This window comes from Rattus norvegicus, chromosome X (genome assembly GCF_036323735.1).
Source record: "Rattus norvegicus strain BN/NHsdMcwi chromosome X, GRCr8, whole genome shotgun sequence".
Classification (NCBI taxonomy): domain Eukaryota; kingdom Metazoa; phylum Chordata; class Mammalia; order Rodentia; family Muridae; genus Rattus; species Rattus norvegicus.
Genome location: NC_086039.1, coordinates 141,203,755 through 141,224,697, shown reverse-complemented (window position 1 = coordinate 141,224,697; position 20,943 = coordinate 141,203,755).

The following is a 20,943-nucleotide window of genomic DNA, read 5'->3' as shown; positions in this document are numbered from 1 at the left end:
CCTCTCCCGGACAGGGTTTCATTTGTCCCAGACTGGCATCTGATTCACAGTGTAGCCAAGGACCCAAGTGATGGGAAATGTAAGCCAGGGCTCCATGCTGGCTACACAGTCACTCTACCAACTGAGCTCCATTGCTCGCCCTTGCTGTCACCTTTGCACTGCTACTTATCTATGCTTGTTGAGTAAGGAAATAAAAGGAATTGCAATGGCATTCTATTTGGCCACTCTACTCCCAGATTTTATTTGTTGGTTCACTTTCTAGCATCAAAGGACTGCATCGCATAAGGAAAAGAAATGTGCCCAGTTGGGGGCCCTAGAATCGAAGTCCATTCCATTAATTTCTAGCCAAACCTTCAAACTGTGATGGCCAATTAACAATGGCACCACCTTCCCAACCATTCACTGTATTTGACTACTTTCTAAAACAAATACTGAGGCAGGAAAAAGTCATTTTTGTTATGTCTGATGGCAGCTGCAGTACAGGAGTAGCACCAGCCCCTTATTCCCAGATGACTTGAGACAAACGGGAAATAACCAAATCTCCGTGTTCCCATGATGGCCACACATCATGGCCAGCATAAGCTGGGAGGCCAAGAAGGAAGTGCATGTTGTCACAGAGTTTTTAGTAAAGCACATAGACAGCAGTCAAGGGAAGAGAGACATAGGTTATAATGGAAAGTGCAAAGCGAAAGCAGATAGGGTCTGTGCTTAAGGCTTAGTGGGAGAAAAGTACCAGCAAGCCCACAAAGCCAACACAGACAGAGTCCATGGGAGGAAAATAGTATGAGGCCTAAACAAAGATCTTCACGCATTTCTTCACCAGGGAAAGGTGGGAAAGGTGCCCTTTAAGCATGCTTTGATGGACTCAGTGACTGGGGAAATAAGAGTCCAAGATTCCAATATATCTGCAACAACATTCTAGCACCTTCAAGTGACCAAGATCGTGTGTGTGTGTGTGTGTGTGTGTGTGTGTGTGTGTGTGTGTGTGTGTGTGTGTTGACATGTGCATCTTTGTGTGGAGGACATGTATGTATGGGTATGGATGTACACATAGACATGTGTATGTAGACCGGAGTCAACTTCAGGTGTTGACATCAGATGCCGTCCACCTTTTTGGTGTGGGAGGAGGGGGGCGCAGCATGCTGCGGTTGCTGACTGCTTGGAACTTGCCAAATAGGCTAGGCTGGATGATTGGTGACCCGTTCTCCCCAGGCTCCTTCCTCAGCATTAGATTACAAGTGTGTACCACCATGTTCTGCTTTTTTTTTTCTTTTCTTTTTTTACTTCACGGTTGCTAAAAACTGAACCTAGCTCCTCCAGCTTGCTAGTCAAGCACTTCAATGATTAAGCCATCTCCTTACTTGATGCAGTGGTCATGCTGTGAGCAGTAAAGGGTTAAACCCTGTTTCTGCCAGTCCTTTAAAGGTTCTTAAAGTCCCAGGGGAGGAAGGACTCTAATCCTGCATCATAGCACTGGTAGGAATGCTTTAAAGGGAGGAAACTAGGAAACATCAAAGACAGGGTGTGTTTCTGGGTGAGTGGAAAGAGGCCTCGCCACTAACTCATCATATAACTATATCATTAAGTCTCTGGTCATTGGGATAGTTTAACTTTCACTCAGACTCAGTTTCATGATCTGTAAAATGGTAATCTTGTCTGCCTCACAGTGTGTTTTCAGGGATTGATTGGAACGACCCAGGATGGGGTTTTGCAATCTCGGAAGCCCCCAGATACAAGCAGCAGCTATTGTTTCCTGGAAAGGGAGGGCTGGTGGGAGGTCAGGGGACCAATCAGGCTTTATTCTTTGTGTCCTTCACTGAGAAGGCAGTCATTTTCCTGATAAAACAAGTGAGCCCCCCCCCCGCCCCCGCACAACCTTTTCCACAGTCCATGCAGAAAGGAAAGGCAAAGCAGTTCCTTGTGTGGTCAGGCAGTCCGGATGTGAGTGTCAATGGATGGTGAGTTCTGATCTCTTGGTCTGGATAGAGAGCACAGTATGCAAGAAAACATATCTAGACTTGGAAACACCAAGAGCCTGGCAAGAGCAATTGTCAGAGGAAGGTGTAGTGCCTGGGAGAACAGCACCAGACTACGGTAGAGAAGGCAATAAAGAGCTCTGGGGCGAGTGAAAAGGAAAGCACAGTTCTACCAGACGGGAGACGCAGCACCACCACAATGTGCCAAACATGGTTTGGGAGCAAGAAACCTTGAACCTCCAGTCTCATCACACACTCTTCCAAGTGACAAAGTGCTAGCTATCAATGACCCATTCCCCCTGGAACACTGCTTCCCTTCCTGTATCATTCACTTTGAACTTGAAAGTGTCACACCTGCTTAGGCAAATAGGATATAAGTGTATGACATGTACTTCATACAAACACAAGTAAGTTTTACAGGCCTGAATATTTTTGTCCAATTCCCTATTAAATCCATGTGTTGAAGTCTGGAGATGATAGTCTTAGGAGGTAGACTCTTTGAGAGCTGGTAAGGTTGTGAAGATGAACCCTCACAAATGGGATTTGGGACAGAGGCTAGAGAAAGTTTATTCATTCTATGTAAGGACACTGTGGAAAGGCACCCTTCAGGAGCCAGAAGGCAGTCTTCCCCAGGTACTGAATATGCCGCTACTGGGATATTAGACTTCCCAGTTTCTCAATATAATACACATTTTTTTTTTACTTTTATAAGCCCAGGAGAATCTTGCTTTAGGAAGACAGTTGAACTTGTGTAATTGGCTTCTGCCTAGCTTATTCCTTTCTTGTGAAAACACTATGCCCCGTACTGTGGCTCTTCTTTCAAGATGAGTTCCGGAAACCTGGGCACAAGCCCAGTTACACTGAATAGAGCCCAACAAATTCAGAACCAAACTTCGGCCTTCATGTAACCCAGACAGGATATTAGTAGATGTTTTTGGTGGTTGTGTCTGTGGAAGAAACTTAAACGTTCCATGTACCAAGTCAAGTACATTATCTGCCACTGAGGCCTTCCTTCTATGAGACCCTAAATGGGTATTTAACATGGCCATCACTATCTTTGTATGGCTGTACACTATGTTTCAAATTTTTTAAATTATCAAAAACATATCAAAAGAAAAATATTATATCATGGCCCACAATAACTATAGGAGATACATAGTTTCATGTCTAGAATGAATTTTATTGAAACATTACTTGGTGCTTTCTTTGTTGTTCATTTTTGGCACAGGGTCTAATTAGGTATCTGAGACTGGCTTTGAATTCATCATCTTCCTGCCTCAGCATCTCAAGTACTAGGATTAGTCATATATATATATATATGTGTGTATATATATATATGTATATATATATATGATGTATATAATGAAGGTAGAATTAGGTTGGTGTGACAAAGCTTGTGTATGATACGCAGTTAAAAAATACTCTATGACCCTTTAAGGAAAAAAATTGCCAGACAGTTTTAAGACTGAAAATATTGGGGGTTGGGGATTTAGCTCAGTGGTAGAGCGCTTGCCTAGCAAGCGCAAGGCCCTGGGTTCGGTCCCCAGCTCCGAAAAAAAAGAAAAAAAAAAAGACTGAAAATATTAGGATTGTTTGGTATCTCAGCAAAAGGTGATTGATATAATCAGATGCTTAAATTGTCAAGTCTCTGATTCCAGACCTGCTAAGTGGGTAGGACAACAAGGAGAGCCTCATTGGGATTTTAGAAAGTTAAATCTAAGCACATGGGAAGGATTTCTGATATGGCCCGACACATAGGAAGCATCGGCGACAATGGTGAAGGATTGCCAACTTTGTTCAGCAAACACAGAAAGAAGGCAGACAAACCGAGGAAATGAAAACAAGATAAAGCCAAGGCAGATGACAACAGAGTGGAGATACGGTCCCTAATCCCCTCCGGCTAGACAATGAGCTGGATAAGGTACTTACACAAAGTGGTTCTGGCACAACTTGATGAGAATGGATTGGGACGATGATTTAAACTGCTTGATAAATCTGTTCTTATATCATCCAGGAGGCTTCGTTTGACAATCAGACCTCAATGTCTACCGTCCCCCCTTGGCTCAAGTCACAGAAAGAGACACTGTCATTAGAACCTCTAAAGAGACATAGTCAATGGCAAAAAATGGCCTCAGTGACCATCCATCTGGATCATCTGCACTGTTAGTTGGGTGGTAATCCATCTGGGCTTCTCCTATTTGGTGATCAGATTTGTCGGGTGGGCAAGACAGCCATACAATTGAAAGGGAAAAACACTCTGTGGCTATTTAAGGGGAAAACTTGCCCACCAAGCCTCTGTCCCCATTGATTGGAGATTGGTAGCACGCTTGAAGCTCAGTGCCTAGAATACTGTACATAAACAAGTCCAGTTCAGCGCTGTTCCTTAATCTCATGCTCATACACTTCCACATGGAGCTGTTAGAACAAACCACCCATCCCATTATCTTGTTCTCTTCCAGTCCTCACTGCTTCAATGCCCAGAGGAAGAGAGCAACATAGAGGTTTAAAAGGCAATAGAGAATGCCCTCAGAGCCCTTTGGATGCTGGAGAGAGAAAAAGGAATGAAAATTGTTCCCAAAGTAATGAAAGCGCTGCTCTACTTCTGAAGTCCTAAGAGGCCTTCCTAAAAATTAAATTAATTCTCTTTCTGCTTCTCTGTCTGCCTCTCTGTCTCTGTGTGTGTGTGTGTCTCTCTCTCTGTCTCTCCTCTCTCCTCTCCTCTCTCTCTCTCTCTCTCTCTCTCTCTCTCTCTCTCTCTCTCCTCTCCCTCTCTCTCCCCTCTCTCCCTCTCTCCTCTTTCTCCCTCCATCTCCTCCTTTCTTTCTCTCTCCCATCAGTCTTTACCTCCACTCCCCCTCCTGCCTCCACCTCCAGTGACAAGCATGTGTAGTGAAACCACCTGACTCAACTTCACATTTTCCCCGGCGTAATCCATACTAGGAAGAATATTGAAAAGTATTCCCAAAGTAGTCGAGTTTGAGTTAATTACTTACTTTATTCAACTTCCACGGTTCTAAAAGAGAAGTGTCTCATAGGTGATCTGTCGAAAGCTAGATAATGTGGAAATACTTTAGTCACTGGTCAAATATTTTGTTCTTCGCTGCCTTTCCATATGTGAAAGCCATCAGTTGCTACGGCTGCCGCTGTGTTGCTGTAAAGTGGGAAGCAGAGCGCTCTTCTCAGAAATATTAGATACTCCAACATTTCTCTGGAAGCTCCCCATTCAGAGCATCTGTAACACAAGGCTGGAAGCTCAGAGGTGCCTCTCCCTTGACACTTGCTGTGAGGAATTTATCAGGCTCTTCTGAATCTGCTAAATCATCTTGACGGCTCTCTGCAGCCTTTTCAAAAGCATGTGCACCATTTTGTCATGGAGATCACCTTCTTTCATTTTTTTTGTAAAGAGTCTAAACAACCCCCCCCCAAAAAAAAAAAGCTTTCAAGCAATTTGGGACTAAAGAGAAACACATTTTCAACAACTCTCCTTTCCCTCTCTGTGGACATCCTAGGACTGGCTCCCTGGGGCTAGGCAGGCCTCAGGCTTCCTTGAACTAGCTGTAGGCCTCCTCCCTCCTCCTCAGAAGCTTCGTCCCTCTTTCCAATCCAGGTTTTCTGATTATCCATTTCCTTTTCTGTCAGCAATAGCTTTGGTAGAATCCCCAGAACTTTACTATTTCTTTTCTACTTCTTTCTGGATACATCATTTCAAACTGTAACACCTTTCCTGCTTTATATTTTGTTTGTTCGGGGATGGGGGTGGATTTTTGAAACAGGCTTTCTCTGTGTGTAGCCCTGGCTATCCAGGAACTCACTCTGTAGTCCAGGCTGCCCTGGAGCTCACAGAGATCCACCTGCCTCTGCCTCCCAAGCGCTGATATTAAAGGAGTGTGCCGCCACCACCAGACTCTTTGGTTCTTATCATCTCTTCATTTGACTAGTGTACAGGCAAGGCAGATCTCTCACTTCTCCTTGGCTGCATCCAGCACTCTTCATGGCTGCCTCACAGGAGTGTTCAAAACCCTTTACCTCCTTGTTCCCAACAGAGATCAGAGCTCCCCCTTTGCTACTGATGTTGTCACCATTTATTCCTGTCTCTGCCTCGGTTCGATAGGAGTTCCTTAAGAACAGCAACCCCCTCTTACTCCTCTCTGTATTCCGAGGACATCAGATTGCCTGGTATGTGGCAGAGACCATGTACATATATATTTGAGAAACGAGACATAAATTCAGATATTTATGAATCCCTGAAAGAAAGTGGGTTGCTCAGTGTCAACGGAAGGGAATTGCTGTCTTTTCCTGTGAGTCTCAAAAAGTCCTTTTGTGAAATTCCTGATTCAGTGTGATGGCCTTGGCAAGAAGGACTGTTAAGCAGTGAGTTAGTGGAGTTGTTGGTACAGAAACTACTATATCACTTACTTGGCAATTGCAGTTCTATCACACACACACACACACACACACACACACACACACACACACACACACACACACACACACTCAGTCTTCCTGTGTTCTGTTCCTGGAGACATAAAGGAAATGTGTTCATATTGCTGCTGGGATTAGGGTTGTGGACCTTCTATCTTTCTGTCTTTCAGATTATGCTTTCTATATTCTGACCCTGAACATATGACAGATGTCCACCTACTCACCTGTCTGTGTCACTAGCAGTCATGGTCGTATCACTTTCTTGATCTTCTTTCCATGCCTTTAATGTCCTTGCCTTTGTCTGCATCAGAAAAAGAGCTGATGATCCTAGCAGTGGCACAGTTGGTGCTACATGGGTGGCGTCAAAGTGAGAGCTCTCAGTAGTCTCAACTAATTATCCTGGTGGGAATCGAACATTCTCTATTTCTACCCAGCTCTTAAAATACTGAACTACAATAAGGCCACCCTTCCCTTGGTTGGAGAAAATCACTCCTCCTTATGGTCTCATTCCTACCTGTGCTTTACACTGGGGTCTTACACAATGTAGCCAGTTCTACGTGTGTATTATTCAAACAATCGATAGCCTATAAAAGGTTTGAAATGGCTGAGCTGCAGGCCGTTCTCCTAACCAACCCACCCTCAAACACCATACACACACACACACACACACACACACACACACACACACACACCTCTTACCTGTTTTCTCTTAATTGGTGTGACCTTAAGCAATGCAAACTAATTTTATCATTAATTTAAGGAGAAAAAACCTAATTGGATGTCAATTCTATTGCCCAAAACTTGCATAACCCCATCAAACATTTGGCTGGGACTTATTTTGCTTATATATGAGGTGGTGAAAACAAAATGAGGGTGTGAGGCACTGTGGGAGTTGTTTGAAATGTCTGAGGCCAATAAGGTACCACTGTGTAAATTACTCCTGCGGTATGCTACACGGAGTCCTGGAAGCCTTAATGAAGAAATTTTTTTTTCTGAGACTGCCAGTTTACTCAGAGGAATAACTTCCCCAGGTTAACAACAATTAGCATGCAATCACTTTTACAGAGGGAATAGTTTATCCTATATCATGTCTATTGTTTAATTGCCTGGATACTACTGTGAAGCCACTGAAATGAAATACATTTGCAATTCATATTAAATATCTAGAGTAAGAATCTAGGATCAATATAGGAGATGAGATGTGATGTTTGAGTAGGACCGTTTCTTTATTTAGAGAACAGGATGCCTTTAAGTGAGCCACCAGAGTGGGTAATATGAACTCATTCCAGATTCAAATGAATTATTTGAGCACACCCACCAGATCAACTAAGAAAGTATTTACACACAGTGCAATAATATTAAAATAAAATGAATCACCTCCCTATATGTGATTCTTATCTGTCTGTCAAATCTCATCTTAAATGAGATCATTCAGGAGCAAATAGAGTGGATAAAATCTAAATTCTAGGAGAGTTCAATTTGGTTTAGGAACTGAAAGGGATCAGTACTGCTAGAAAATAGAGAACAAGCTAAAAAGCAGGAGCAAATGTGTCTGGGGTGGTTTGGGGGCTATTTTTTTCTTGTTAGAATATTAGAAACTGTCCCCTAAAGACTGTAGATCTCCCTTTCTCAGTGAACATTCCTGCTCCACATTGGAGCCCAGATTAGAAGGAATGAGAATGTAAACATGGAGTTTAGAGTGTGACCCAGTGGGAAAGTGTGTTTAGCATATGCGAGACTCTGGAATCCACTGCCAATAAGAACAACAAAAACCCAGGAAGAAACAAGCTTATCAGTTGTCCAAGTGACAGATTACGGTAGCTTAGGTTAGTGATAATGAAGTGGAGATGATAAAAGTAAATGGATTCATTAAGTTCTCAGATGAAGCGCCATTGCAAAGTGGAATGTAATGTCTGAGGACAAATCATGGAGACTGCGTCTAAGAAAGCTAATCCACTGCTCATTGCATTGAGCCAGGGAACCCTAGAGATCCAAAACAGCATTCAGGGATATTTTTCAAATGGAAAATGTTACTATGAAATCTCATCTCAGTACCAAAGCATCATTAGTTAATTTTAAGAATGGGGTTCACTGTTCTTGATCAACGTTTAACCAGGAAATCCATTAAAGGTCTATTGCTTGACCTATAGAATGAAAAGGGGAGCAGACACAGGTCTGGATGAGTTACCTGAAACTCTTCTAAAGGGCAGTTTAGTAACTTGCACTTTATTGGCGGTATGCAAGTTGGAAGAAAAAAACCATTCTACAGTTGCAAATAACATTTGTGCGGTAAGCAACACAGTTCTTGCAGGCTGATGGTGGTGCATGCCTTTCATCCTCGCACTGGGGGAGCAGAGGCAGTAGGATCTCTGTGAGTTCAAGGCCAGTCTGGTCTACAGAATGAGTTCCAACAGCCAGGGCTACACAGAGAAATCCTATCTTGAACAAACAAAAATCATAACAAACCTAGTTCTTGATAAGAAAAAAAAATCAAGTAAATCAGATAAAATAGTTTGATAGAAGTCAAAGTAAGTTGGATCATAGATTGGCTTTCAAGAATCAGAAAAACAATAAAACAACACGATATGTGAAATAGATGAGTAAGTTCACGATGTAAGTTCACGACTATAATCTCCAGGCTTAGAAACTAATTACAAGGATTGTCATGAATTTGTGGCCACCCTGAGTTGAAATAGTGAATTCACAGCCATCCTGAAATAGAGAGTGAGACCCTGTCTCAAAATTTAAAACAAAAACAAAACATTACACTATAAATGAATTATACTGTGTTTCAAGTTCAAAACGAACCATCACTGTCAGGGTTTTTTTCCCTGCTTACTCATTTTTTTTTATATTAGGCAAGTGGTCTGTTCTTTTCTAGGTCATACTTCCCTCTTTGCACTGGGAAGAAGTTTGATTTAGTGATATCAATGATTTTATGCAACTCCATCATGTTCTGGGTATATAGATAAGAAAAAATTTAACTGGTAATCAAGGGTAGGAACATACTTAGGTTACAACAACAATTTTCCAATAAAAATAAGATACAATATAATTGTCATAAAAGACTTACTTTAAATCACAAATTGCATAAGTAAGAGACAAATAATTCTTAACATTTATTTCATTTTTGTGCATTGGTGTTTTGTCTGCATGTGTGTCTGTTTGAGGATGCTAGATCCCCTAGAATTGGGGTTCCAGATAGTTGTGAGCTGCCATGTGGGTGCTGGAATCAAACCCAGTTCCTTTGCAAGAGCAGCCAGAACTCTTAACCATTAAGACATCTTTCCAGAAATTTGAAATTATAGTATCTACATGTAATCCAGAGGGGGAAGAAATCTATAATTAGAGAGTAAGAATTTCTCAGTGTTTCTACAATGTAGCCAGAAAAGAGTCTAGAGAGCAAAGCACCAAAGAAAAGAATGCAGGATCTTTAGGACCCAGAACTTGATGGAAATATCTTAGAAATCCAATTTCTCTTCCTCTTCACTGTGATTCTCTGCTCATGAAGCTTCCAAGTAGTGGATTACATTACCAAGTGGGGTGCCTATAAGACAGCTGGTTTCATTTATCAGCCCAAGGGCCACTCTCATCATAAACTAATTAACCAACTTTCTGATTTACATCTAATCTCTTGTGGCCTTTGTAAGAGTGAATTCTTTTGCTGGAACAAGGACATCCCTTGATGACAAGAATAAAACGTGTTTCTGTACCCACAAGGATGACAACCAACCTGGAAGCCAAAGTGGTCTCAAAGGTATAGAAACCATCCAGCCCCCAAAAGGAAATAAATATACCATGTGAGTCACAGTTCTTTTATGTTTTGGTTGAGATGCAGTGACTGTCATTTTCACTTTGTAGTGACAGGCTTTGGCTTACATAGTTTTTCAGTCATTCATGCCCAGCAAACCAATGCCATGAAACAGCTAATCTCCTCCCACTTCCCTGCACTCTAGTCTGCACATTCCTATGGCACCAAGGTTATAGTGCCAGCCAACCTGTGAGAATAGCACATCGTAATAGTAAAATATCAACACACAATTTTATCCTCAACATGGAAAGGAACTTAGGAGACATCATTCATTCTTCCTTACCACATTCCTATGAGCTAAGAGGATCATCCTCATGGTCTCAATGATAAGCCACCTTGTCCTATGTGGTAGGTAAGTATGAGTCGGTGAACTGGAACTCACTGGTCATCCTCTTCATTTATTTAAATCCCTTTTCTCTTTTTTGAAAGCAAAAGAATTATCTCATGTTCTCATGCCACTTCCATGTACAAAGTGTTAAATAAGCAGAGTGATTACTAAATAATGTAATCCAGAGCGTTTTATTTGTATCCCTGGAATTTAGACTTCTCTAGTACTTGGAGAATAGCAGTGAGAATCATTCAATGCCATCAGCAAACTGAAAGTATTAGGGAAAGATCTCTGGATCAAAGCCTGTCATCTTGTGTGACTCAGAATTACTTCTTCACAAAATGTTTTTCTCTCAGCAGTCAAAGCACTTGGTTCAGTTACAGCAAAAAGTGACAAAAAGGAAAGTCAATTAAATAACAAGGGAGAGGGGCTTCCAAAAACATCTTGTTTAAATTGTGCAGTAAACATGTGGTTTCTAATTCTTTTGCTTACTGAGTTTCTTCTGGAAGAGTAGGAGCCCAGTTTCCCCAGTTCCCTGCTCCAGTATACGATTTTTGTTCCATTTCTGGACTCAACTGGAACCTGGGCATTTTTATCTTTACAGAAAGATAAAATGCCAGAAAGAGCAAATTCTTTGGGTTTGGTTTGCCATTCTTTCTGTCTGCCTTTCTGTCTGTCTTTCTGCCTGTCTGTCTTCCTTCCATCCTTTCCTCCTTCTTTCCTTTCTTTCCTTTTTAATTTGAATGTAGAAAAATATACAGAAAGGAAAAATGAACTGATAATTTGATGTCTTGGCTCTGGGTTAGTGAGTCTGAAAGTACACAGGCTAATGAAAGGTGCCAAGACCAGAGAAAGCCAAACCAGAAGTTGAGCTGTGGCGAGTAATTAAAATGGGAAAAGACCAAATATAATGCCTCTTAGTAAGAAATGAGAACACAAAAGCATAATGTTACTCCAAACAGACTGATCACCCACCACAAAGACAGAAGGCTTTCCATGAACATCCATTCTTTTCAATTTTCTCAGCTCATTCTTTTAGAGAAAAAGTTCAAAGTCTCCATTCTCCTGCTTGTCAGACAGGCTTCTCACACCTTGAAGGGAGGGAGTTCAGACTTGGTTTTTGAAGTGTCCACTTTCGTCTGTTCCTTTTAACAATTAGTTACTTATTTAGGAGTAGATAGGGAAAGGAGAACAGGTCCCACCCAGCTCCCAGAAAATAAAATTGTGCTTCCAATTTTGAAGCTTTTAAGCTACATGGTTTCAACTTCAATAAGCTCATCAAAAGACCTATTTGAAAGAACAGATTTTCTCTGCCTTAGGCCAAATCCATTAAAAAAAATAAAATTGATCCATCTTCAGGAATTCTTCTAAACCCTTCAGTAAAGAAAGCCAATGCGACTTTAGCAGTTAAGTATAGTCTGAATCAGCAATGTACAATATGGAGATATGTTTCCTCTGCTCAAATTATATCATTTAGAACTAATCCCCAATTGACCTTTGGCTGTTCCATTTGCAGGATTTCTTAATGGTTTTTAGCCTTGATTTCATCACAGTGAATTTCCAGATAACGGGGGGAGAGAGAGAGAGAGAGAGAGAGAGAGAGAGAGAGAGAGAGAGAACACGGAACAGAACCGTTATAGATTTAGTCATTAACTACAGAAGTTCAGTACATTGTGGTCAGGTATAGAACCAAAAATTTTCAAGGGAATAGTGGCTTTACATGTACGCTTCCCTTTTTCTTTTGCTTTCACACTTCCTCATTTAAAACTAACCAAAGAAGTGAGATCTGCCCCCTCTGAGTGTCCTAGATCATATGAAGGCTTGTTCAGAAGTACACTGAAGGGTGAATAGATTCTCAGTATCAAGAAATAGAAAATGTACTTAAGTGTTCAGAAATGCACACACACATACACACACACACACACACACACAGAGAGAGAGAGAGAGAGAGAGAGAGAGAGAGAGAGAGAGAGAGAGGAGAGAGAACTTCAGTCTGAATTTTTTTAAAAATTACAGTCTTATGTAATGAGAATCACTTTAATTTCCTTCCTGAAGGAAGAATATCAACATTTAAATTTATGAAAATTTCAAATATTTTCCTTTCATTTTTCAGAATCCATTCTTAGGGGTAAAAGTAAAATATCCAAATCCTTTTGCTGATAATGATAATGTTACCAATTTAATTAAAAGCAGAGTGGCCAAAAAAACTGTGGTATATACTTAAACCAGAATGCTTCTGAACAACACAAAGAAAGAAAACAATATGACTGGAACTTGAAACATCATACTAAGTAAAACAAGCTAATCTTACATGATTGTACAGTTGTTTTTTGTTATTATTATTATTATTATTATTATTATTAGTAGTAGTAGTAGTAGTAGTAGTAGTAGTAGTAGTAATAGTATGTTTTTACAAAAGAGTTTCTCTGGGTGACAGTCCTGGCTGCCCTGGAACTCATCCTGTAGACCAGGCTGACCTCAACCTCCAAGATCCACCTGCCTCTGCCTCCTGAGTGTTCAGATTAAAGGTGTCCACCACCACACCAAGCCTGAGTCTACATTTTAAGACTCACTCTATATCAATATCTAAAAAAAGGCACCATGAAAGTGTAGAAAACAGATGAATGGTTAACAGTGGCTGTTGGAGGGGTAGTAATGGAGTGCAGAAAGAAACTGGATAATTCTAGGACATCATAGACATTCATTATCACTTGATTCAGGCGCTAGCCAATTGTCAAACCTCACAGAACTACAATAGCAAGGTATCATATATCCTCAGTTACTCTGAAGGCTGAAGCAGTGGTTCCTTAAAAGCAGGAGTCTGAGCCCACTGTAGCTAGCATAATATTAGAAATTCTCTTTAAGAAACAGAACACTCAGAAAAACTGCATAATAGAACCAACATGCACCAGGCTTGCTCAGATCTGCACATAGATGTTATGACTTCCAGTTTAGTGTTTAATAGAAGTTTGAATGTACAAACAAGTGTGTTGCTGATTCTTGTGACATCTCTTGGGCTCTTTTTCTTGTGTTGGTTTGTCCTATAGAACTTCAATGTGTTAGTTTTTGTTTTATCTTATTATTTTTTTTATATTTTACTATCTCTTAGAAGCCTGTTCTTTTTTGATTAGAGACAGGAAGAGAGTAGATCTGGATGGGAGTGGAGGTGGGAGGACTGCAGGAGTAGAGAGAGAGAAAATTGTAATCGGGATATATTTTGTCGGAAAAGAATTTATTTTCAATGTATATTTACATATTTTATTATCATGAGATATAAAATGTATATGTGCAATGAAAGCATATCTTCTGAGCTTATGCAAATTTTATTGGCTGCTTATCTAAGAAATGGAAATCAGCATTTACTTTTAGAAATTAATATTGTGTTATTACTGCAAGGTGTGTCAGACAAGTGGAAAATGTGTGGATGGGGAGAGTAAAGCAGGGAGAAGAAACCGCAGTCAGAATATATTGTAGGAAAAAAATCTATGTTCAATAAAAGAAAAACTGCATTATACAAAGGGTGAATTTTACCTTGAATAAATTATAACAAAATTTAGAAAATGGAGGCATAAAGATCAGAAGTTCAAGGTCAGCCTCAGGTATATAGCAAGTTTTAGAGCAGCATAGATGAATCAATAAATAGAAGATAGATAGACAGATGATAGAGAGATGATAGACAGATGATAGATAGATAGATAGATAGATAGATAGATAGATAGATAGATAGATAGATAGATAGATGGATAGACAAAAATTTGACTTGTTAGTCACCTCTGAAAGAGTAGGCACCAATGAGGCCACCAATATTACCACACTGGTGGAAAATATGAGTTAGTGTATACATTTACACTATCATACAGCAAATCAAACCTATAATTACTAAGAATACATATGTTGGCATTATTCCAATACTCTAAAAAAACTCAATATAATAATACTTGTAATCATAGTTCTTACTAAAAAGTGCTTGAAAGTTTCAGTGGAAGTAATATATTTTTAAAAGTCGCACTTGTATGTTTTAAGGCAAAAGCAACTGAATATTGTTTTAAAGTGAACTACACAGAGTGAGGTTGTTTATAAAATAATTGGGCACATATACATGTATATGTGAAAGTTGTATATGCACACATATTATATACATACATGTATATATGCATATATATAAAATGTCTAAATCTAGATGAAAACTTCCTATTTATTGAGTTATAAATCATCATACAGTGCCAGGCAGTGGTGATGAGCACCTTTAATCCCAGTACTAGGGAGGCAGAGGCAGGTGACTCTCTCAGTTTGAGTTCAGCATGATATACAGAGTAAGTTCCAGTAAAGTCAGGGCCACAGAGTTATGTCTCAAAAAAAAACATAAAAAAAGTAATAAACTCTCATAAGATAAAATCTAACTTTTTGTTTTGACAATGAAGCAATATATTTTACCCTATTTTCATTAATATTCTGGTTATTACATTGACCTCTTCAAAATTGTATTGATTGGAACAGCTGTGATAGCACCCACCTGTCATTCCAGCAGTTGAGAAGTAGAGGCAAAGGGAACAAGAATAGGAGTCAAGGCCATCCTTAGCTACCTAACAAGTTCAAGACCAGGCTGGGTCACAGAGACCATGTCTCAAACAAAACAGTACAAAAACTGAAAGCCCATGAAGAAAAAACTAGTAAAATCACACTGCGTCACAAAATTAATATGAATGAGAGAAACTTTTAAGAGACAGCTACCATGCTTCAGGCACTGTGCTCTTTGTCACTGAATTCCGTTTTTAAAACATCCTCGTGAAATACCTCAACCATCCTCATTTAATAGATAAGGAGAGAAAGGCTACAAGAGATTGAATACCTTGTCTGAATTCACTCATCCAGTTTATGGTGTCATCCAGATTGAAATTCAGGTCTAGCTAGTACTTTGAAGTGTAGGTTTGTAGAATCTGGGCTGGGCGGTCAAATAGTACCGGGACCATAAAGGGTTTACACACTGAAATTCAAATACCAGTGTTTGATTCCTGTTGTAGCCATGGTGCTTTGCATTTGCTTAGAATGAATTTTAGATTTACTTGCTAGTCATTTTTAGTTTTAAGTGTGTGTGTGTGTATGTGTGTGTGTGTGTGTGTGTGTGTGTGTGTGTGTGTGTGCGTGTGTAACTATGTATGGATAGTCACCCAGGAGGGAAATAGAGGTATGATAGGACCCCATGGAATTCAAGTTACATGCAGTTGTGAACTGCTCAGCATAGCTGGAACCAAACTGCTCCTCTGTAAAAGCTGCATGCACTGTACTGCTGAACCAGGTCCCCCGTCCCTTATAACATTCCCTAACTTCACCCACCCTACCCCCATCATCTCTAATCAATTCCTTGCATTTAGCACAAGTTTTGCTGAGATCATCTTTCAAGCCTACAGAGCCAATCAAGCATTACTATCCCTTAATGTTACACTCAGTGAAAAAGAAGTCACAAAGAAGACAGCATCCACGCACAGATCCAGATGTGTTCCTACACACAACTCACATGTGATAACATGAACCATGCTACACCAGCTCTAAAGGATGCTTTGCTTCCCCTCAAATGAGAAAAGGCATTGCCTAAGAAGGCAGCTTCTTTCTTACTAAATATGCTCCAGAGAGAACAGTGGCTCAGTCACCATTTTGAACTCCCCATCAGTCTTTCCCTCTTAAATATTTGAGAATTGCTGGGCTTGAACGTCAGGGTCTCCTAAACAAGGGGCAAGTATTCTACCATTGAGAGATACTGCCTGCGTTACCCAATGGTTGGAAGCCATGGAATCCTGCCATGGTTTCCATGTCAAGGAATTTTCATGTCATCTGTGTATTCCTGGAATTTAGAGGTATTTTTCTCTGTATTACGAAAATCGGTTGACATTTCAAATATCAGCTCAAAGGGCTGGTGAGAGAGCTCAGTTTAGTTGGGGATGGGAGTCCTTTTCAAGCAAGCCGGATCACCTGTGTTGACCACCAGGACCAGGATCCATGTGCTCTGACAGACAGGCTTACAATGATATGAGCACAGTTCCACTGCCCCTCTCTCTCTCTCTCTCTCTCTCTCTCTCTCTCATTCTTTTTCTCTCCCTCACTCTCTGTCTCCCTCCTCCTCTCCCTCTCCCTTTCCCTCTCTCTCTCCCTCTGTCCTCTCTCTCACTTTCTCATACACACACACACACACACACACACACACACACACACACACACACACAAAGGAGGAGGACAAGAAAAAATGTTTTAACCAGGATTAAGGCAAATTCCCAAATTTTGCAGTTAAAGGAGTAACTATTTTTCCACCTTCAAGCCTATCACAGTAGACAGTTGCCTGCTGTTTGGACTGAAGCCCTTCGTATCCTCTTTCATACTACAAAGCTCAAAGACACGAGATGAATGTTTACGTAAGATTCATCTGGACTAATTACTCTTCTCTTGGTAAAATTATAACAAAAAGATGAATGAAAAATCTCAATTTCTCTGAAGTTAACCCAGGCTTTGACTTTTTGTGCCAGGCTCTGTAGGAGCAGCGTCTTGCTCTGGGAACACATTCAAGACATAGAACACTTCAAGCAATTGAGTCTTCGACTGTGCAGCCTCTCCGGTCTACACTATTTACACAGCAGTTTACAAATCACTTCTAATGCTGCTGCCAAAACCTCTGAGACTTAAGAAAATAGCCACCTTGAAACATCCTAAATCAAATCGTCCTTGTTTCAGATGCTCCTTTAACACTTTTGGAGTGGTTTTTTTTTTTTTTTTTTTTTTTATTTAGCTTGCCCAAATATGTTGGGTTTTCTTTCCAATTTGAAAAGAAAAAAGTGAAGATCAGTTGGCTGTAATGTCCATCTCACAGGCTATTTAAATTGGCAGACAAACGTTTCCCATGCTTCCCATTGCTTTCTACTGTTGAGGTAAGAAGCACCCCCTGGGAGAGGGAGGATCCCCACCTATTTGTGTGAATATTTCTGAGTGTGTGTGTGTATTACTAGTGTGTACTTAAGTTAAGAGACAACCACTTCCTTCTCTTACCCAACCAACCTAGTATACAAGCAATGCACTTAGATTGATTCCATGTTAAATTACTATTGTGGCTCTTTTCAGCACGTGTATTTTAAAGGATTTAATGTTAATGTTCATTTCCTTTAGAATATTTTTGTACACTCTAACTTGTTCTGGCAGCCAGATGTCATATTCTATTCTTCCTAAAATCTCATTAGGTGGCCTTCTCCTCCTCTTCACTGCTCTGACTTCATTGGATGTTTAAGGGAGCACCATATGCTGTGCAAAGATCCAAGGGATGAGGTAATAAGATTGGTTTCTTATCAAACATTGCTGGACAGTTCATTTACCACAAACAAAAAGGGGCCTAAAAATGTGTACGTTGACCAGGTGTGGCCATGTAAATCTGTAATGACAGAACTTGGGAGGCTAAGAAAAGAAAATCATGAGTTAAACACACACACACACACACACACACACACACACACACACACACATACACACATGCACACACACACATACACACACGCACACACACACACACACACACACACAGGCATGCATGCAGGCACACAAGTAAACAGCAAGAGAAGATATCTCCAAGTCCCTCGCCTAGCTCAGGATCTGTTGGCAATTGATGGCTGCTAAGGGAGGAAGAGTCAGTCTTCTTCAAGGATGTGGTCCCTAAGACCGTACCAAAGGAGTACAAGAAGATAGATGGGGAGTGGGGAGATAGTGGTGGGGATAAGGAAGGAATTGGAAGAGAGGGATTGAGGTGTAGGAGATTTGTTCAAAGTGCCATGTGTGTGCATGAAAATCTCAAACAAAAATAAAATATCAAATGCTTGAGGTAAAGGGTTGTCCTAAGATTGGGAAAATGAAAGTTGTTTTTTTCCCAACTTTTCTAATTTTCCTTGATGAGTATGTGTCTTCTTTAAGTGGAAAGCGACTCTCTAAAAAGATGGTTCCTTTATGTCATTCGGAAAAGAGCTGTGTGCTGGGCGGCCAAGTCACTTTCTAAGAATTACTCTAAGTGCCTATATACACCCTCTGTTTTATTGATAGGTACTACTGATTCATTAATTCAGGGTTTCTCAAAAATTCCAACCCTGTTCATTCTGTAGCTATAGTTCATTGCTTACAGCAATCTCAAAGCCTATATAGTTCATTGTTAGTAGAAAAAGATGAATAGTTTTCATCACCAACAACACATTTTCACAGGAGGCCTTTAAGGAAAAGATAGGCTTCCATGAAACTATTGTTTATTAAGATTGTTTGTCATTTAGCATATTAATGACTTAACATTAGATTATTTTGATGTACGCCTTCCCACACTTCCACTGAGTATTAAATTCCCAAGAGAACAGCAATGCTTGTTCTCCAAAGCTTCCCATGATGGTGCCATTGAGATGAATCTCATTCTACAAGTTCATGTATGGAAGTCTTAGTCCCTGTTTGAGGATTTTATTAGAAATAGAAGAAACATAGGTAGCAATGAATATCCTAGTAAGATCACCAGTGGAAGGGGAAGCCCTGGGTCCTGCTAAGACTGAACCCCCAGTGAACTAGATTGTTGGGGGAGGGCGACAATGGGGGGAGGATGGGGAGGGGAACACCGATAAGAAAGGGGAGGGGGGAGGGGGATGTTTGCCCGGAAACTGGGAAAGGGAATAACACTCGAAATGTATATAAGAAATACTCAAGTTAATAATAAAAAAAAAAGAAATAGAAGAAACATCAGGAAGTGAGGCCTAGTTGAATGAAGTTAGCTTATGGGGGTGGGGGTAGGGGGGTGTTTTACATCAGGAACCTGGTTCTCTTTGCATGTATGTTCATGGACACCATAAGATGAGAAGTTTTACTCCAACACACATTTTTCCTTTTGAAACTTGATTTATTTACTTTACATCCCAGTTTTAGCTTCTCTAAGACTGCTCTTGAATTCATGATCCTTTTACCCCACCTCCTAAGCCCTAGGATTACAGGTGTGTCATCGTACCCAATTCCTACATAGGTCCTTATACATTGTAAATTCTGAATAAATATCTCAGAGATGAATACATGACCAAATGAATTGTTGAAAGAAGGAAATGCATTTTTAGGGAGGAAATCAATATGCTCCCTTCATTTCCTCCAGTGTTCATGGTAAAAGATAGTGCTAATAGATAACAGAAACAAATACAAGTGCACTACACAACACAGACACAACTCAAAGTAAAAACAAAAGGTCTTCTGTCCTTGTGCTTAATACAGAGGAGATGGCCATATAAAATGTAATAGGATAAGCCCCATCCTATTGATACAACAAAGCCTGATGATTCCAATTCATCCTTCTTTCCCTGTGCTTTCAAAAACAAGGGCATCACTCTCCACATACCGAGAAGAAACAGGTGTAGTCTAATCCGCCTGGAGGGGGGGTCCCTAGTATTAAACTTCTAGTGAACTTTAATGTTCTCTGTTCATTACTATGATTCAATGAAAGCAACTATGAGATGGGAGTGTAGCTCAATAGTAGGGCATTTGCATAGCACATTCAAGACCCTAAATTTCATCCTCTACATAGGAAGAAGAAAGCAACATTCAGGGGTAAGGTGGGGAGCAGTCATGGTGGCCATGTTTGCAATCCCAGGACTCAGCAGGCTGAGTCAGATGATGCCCCAAGGAAGCCTGAGCTAGAAAAGGACCACATATATCAAAACAAATAAAATACAAATTCAGGAAAGTTATGTGACTGTACATTTCAGATTGTAGACAATCTGAATTTGGACTAACACCAGACATTTTTTTCCACCCCGGAAACAGGGAAGGAATGAAACAAAATAGTTGGAAAAGCATATAGGTCAAGAAACCAGATTGGGACCTGAGCATGGTGGCACACGCCTTTAATTACAGCTCTCTGGAGGCACAGGTAGGTATAGTTCTATGACTTCAAGACCAACCCAGTGTATAGATGAATTCCAGGCTAGTCAGGGATCATAGTGAGATCAGTCCCCCAAACAAAGCAGTTTTGAATACAGAAGGGCTTTTCTCCATCTGGTTTCAAGTACTCTAAAATGAGAGAGTATCTCCCATTCTTCATATTGGATACAAAAAAAAAAAAAAAAAAAACCAATAAGATTCTAGGAACAGAAAGCTAACTAATCAACCACCAGTGAGCAGCTCCTTCACAGAAAAGCCTTACACACACACACACACACACACACACACACACACACACACACACACGAGATTTATATTATACCTCAGTGGGTTTCTCAGGGCAAAGAAAAAGAGACAAAGAGAGATTAGGGGAATTTCAACAGGCCAGATGCACAAGAAGGTAATATTGTCAAGTAATTTTACTAAAAAAAAAATCAATTACTCAGAAGGTAAAGCCTGGGTGCCCAGCACCATTTCTTCACAGG